Below are 3,755 nucleotides of genomic sequence, written 5' to 3'. Positions count from 1 at the left end.
CAAATTCTTCACTGAAGAAACAACTGAACAAAATTGTCAAAAAACAACTTTGAGACACTGAAAATTGACCAAAGACATGCAAAAAATTGAGAATAGTTTATTCAAATAAACCTACTGACACTGGGCCAATGACACTGGGACTCTGATGTTTTAACCTGGGGCTGCACCCCTCATCCCCTCAATTCCATCAGTGTAGTAGATCTACCAGGTCAGGGTATACTGTGAAAACCAATAGCTTTTCTGCCAGAGAAGACTGACTTGATTTGAAATGAATATGGAAAATATCCCATGCCCCCAGACATCATGGAAAAGAGTAGTTGATTCACAATAGTGATTTCATTAGCAAACAAATGGGGAAAGCCAATGTTGCAGTTAGTTTGTGGTTATAATATTGGTTAGGATAAGCAACAGATCAGAAGCATAGCCAGAAATTTGACAGGGAGCTCTAAGTAACTTGACAGCCACAGTGAGCCTTGTTAAGCTCCAAAATATCCCTAAAGGTCTGAAAGGCTGTGGTTATGTGCAAGGCTGACTGCATGTGCAGAAAAGACTGAAGAGGACACTAGCTATGTACATATGGCTGGCTGAATGTGAGATCTTGTGTACATGCAAAGAAAGCACAAAGTCTCCATAGAAGGTAAGAACAGGGACAGAACTGTAAACTGCCTGAAATTTAAATGTGTTCTGCAATCTATATAGTGATCCATCAGCAAAGAGTAGAAGCTTCACTGACTTGATGTGTTTGAGCACAACCTCTGATCAATTAGTAAGCTATGCTGAACCAAAGGTTAACAATAGTAACTAAAATTTAGGAAAAAAGTAAGAACAAAAAAGAAACTTTAGCAGAGATATCACAGCCACATATTATAGCAGAGAGACTTTACAGAGCAAGTCCAGGAAAGTCAATACACAATCAAAATCAGCAGCAACAACTCCTAGAGAGAGGGTGAGAATTTACAGTTGCTAAAATATACTATTTAAAATTTCTAATTTCCAAAAAAAATGCTGTAAGACATCAAAAGAAACAGGAAAGTAGAAAAATCTCAGGGGAAAAGTCAATAGAAATTGTCTCTTAGAGGTCTTCTAAGATGTCAGACTTCACAGAAAAAATTTCAAAGCAGCTAGTAAAATTATGTTCAAAAGCTAAAGAAAATTATATTTTATAAGTTAAGGGAAATTATAATGACAATGACTCATCAAATAGAGAATATCAACACACAGGGATTATATTTTAAAAAGAACCAAATGGAAAACTAGAGTTGAAAAATAAAGTAAGTAAAATGGAAAGTACACTAAAGGGGCTCAACACCAGATCTGAGATGCCATAATAAAAAATCAGTGAACTTGAAGATAAATCAATAAAAATTATCCAATCTGAAAAAAGAAAAAAATGAAGAAAATTGAACAGATTCTCAAACAGCTGTGGAACTCCATCAAGCATAACAACGTTCATGTAATGGGAATCCTGGAACAAGAGAAGTGGGGAAAAGGGCATAAAAATATTTGAAGAAATAATTGCCAAAAACTTTCCAAATTTGATAAGAGACATTAATCTACACATTTAGGAAGCTCCGTTAACTCCAAGTATGATAAGAACAAATAGATCTACATTTAGATACACAATATATAAACTGTTGAAAGCTAAAGACAAGCTTGAAAACAGCAAGAGAAAAATAACTCGTCATGTACAGTGGGACAATACAATTAACAGCTGACTCCTTATCAGAAACAGAGGAGGCCAGAAGACAGTGGGAGGACATATTGAAGGTGCTGGGGGAGAAACATCTGACCACAAGAAATTAAATTAGATGTCCTCAACAGAGAAAATTGGGAAATTCACAAATATTTGAAAATTAACAATCCACTTCAAAATAACCAATAAGTCAAAGAAAAAAGTCACAGAGGAAGTTGAAAAATGTGTTTAAGTAAATGAAAATGAAAACACAACATATCAAAAATTTATTAAGTACAGCTAAAGCAGTACCAACAGAAAAATTTATAGCTTTAAATGCCTATGTTAGTAGAAAAGAAAGATCTCAGATCAATACTTAAGCTTTCATCTTAAGAAACAAGAATGAAGGAGGAAAGTAAACCCAAAGCATGCAAAGAAAGGAAATAATAAAAATTACAGTAAAAATCAGTGAAATAGAAACAAAATAATCCTGAAAAATCAGTGAAATGAAAAATTTGCTCCATGGGAAAAATCAGTAGATTTGGCAAATTGTTAACTAGATTGACTAGGGGAAAAAAGAGACAGACACAAATGACAAAAATCAGGACTGAAAGAGGGGAATATCACTACCTATCCTACAGAAATTAAAATAATTAGAAGGGATTAGTGTAAACAATGTTATGGAAACAAATTAGGTAACTTAAATGTAACTTAAATGAAACTAAAGGATGCACATTATCAAATGGACTCAAGAAGAAATAAAAACATATGAATAGACCTATAACAAGAAAAGAAATTGAATTTAAAATCTCTTCACAAAGAAAACCCCAGAGACAGATAGCTTTATTGGTGAATTCTATCAAATATTTAAATAATAAAAATAAGAATCCTTCCAGAAAATGTAGAATGGAAACACTTTCCAAAGAATTCTATGAAGCAAGCATTACCCTGATGCTAGTCAAACATATTACAGGAAAATAAAACTACAGACTAATAGTCACATGAATATAGATAAAAAACTCCTCAACAAAATATTAGTAAAATGAATCCAGAAACATATAAAAAGAATTATATACCATGACTGAGTGGGGTTTATCTCAGTATTGCAAGATTGGTTTAATATCTGAACATTAATTAGAGTAATGCACTATATTGGTAGAATAAAGGACAAAAGCTACACAATTATCTCAACACATACATAAAAAGCATTTAACAAAATCCGGCACTCATTCAAGTAAAACATTTTCAACAAACTAGGAATAGAAAGGAACTTTTCAACCTGATAAAGGGCATCTATAAAAATCTTACAGCTAATATCATATTTAATAGTGAAAGATCTAGTGCTCTCCCCTCAAGATCAGGAACAAAGCAAGATGTCTCTCACCACTTTCTACTTAACATTGTGGCTAGAGGTTCTAGCTAGTAAAGTAAGAAAAATATTTTTCATTGAAATGGTTCAGATTAGAAAGGAAGAATAAAATGGTCTTTATTTATAAATTACATGATTGTATGGGGAGAAAATCCTAAGGAATCCACTTCAATTATTTTTAAACTACTAGAATAAATATATGAGTACAGCAAGTTGCAGGACAGAAGATCAACATATAAAAATCAATTGTATTTCTACATAATAATACACATAACAATCTACAAAATGAAAATAAAATTTCCTTCACAATAGCATCAAAAAGACTAGAGTATTTTGAAATAAGCTTACCAATAAAGTGCAAGACTTGCACACTGAAAATTACAAAGCATTGCTGAGAGAAAATAAGAAAGATTTTAATACATGAAGAGACATTCTATGTTCTTGGACCAGAAGACTCAATATTGTTAAGGAGTCAAACATCTCCATGCAAATCTACAGATTCAACACAATCCCTATAAAAATGCCAGAGTACTTTTCAGAAATTGACACGCTTATCTTAAAATGTATATGAAAAAGCAAAGGTCCCAGAATGGCCAGAACAATTTCAGAAAAGAACAATATGGGAGAACTTTCACTTCAAAACTTATTACAAGCCTCTCTCTGTTGCTGCTTCTCTTCAGGAATTCCCTTGCTCTACTTCCTTCCTAGATGATG

This window comes from Pan paniscus, chromosome 3 (assembly GCF_029289425.2).
Source record: "Pan paniscus chromosome 3, NHGRI_mPanPan1-v2.0_pri, whole genome shotgun sequence".
Lineage (NCBI taxonomy): Eukaryota > Metazoa > Chordata > Mammalia > Primates > Hominidae > Pan > Pan paniscus.
Note: the sequence above shows the minus strand (reverse complement) of the source record.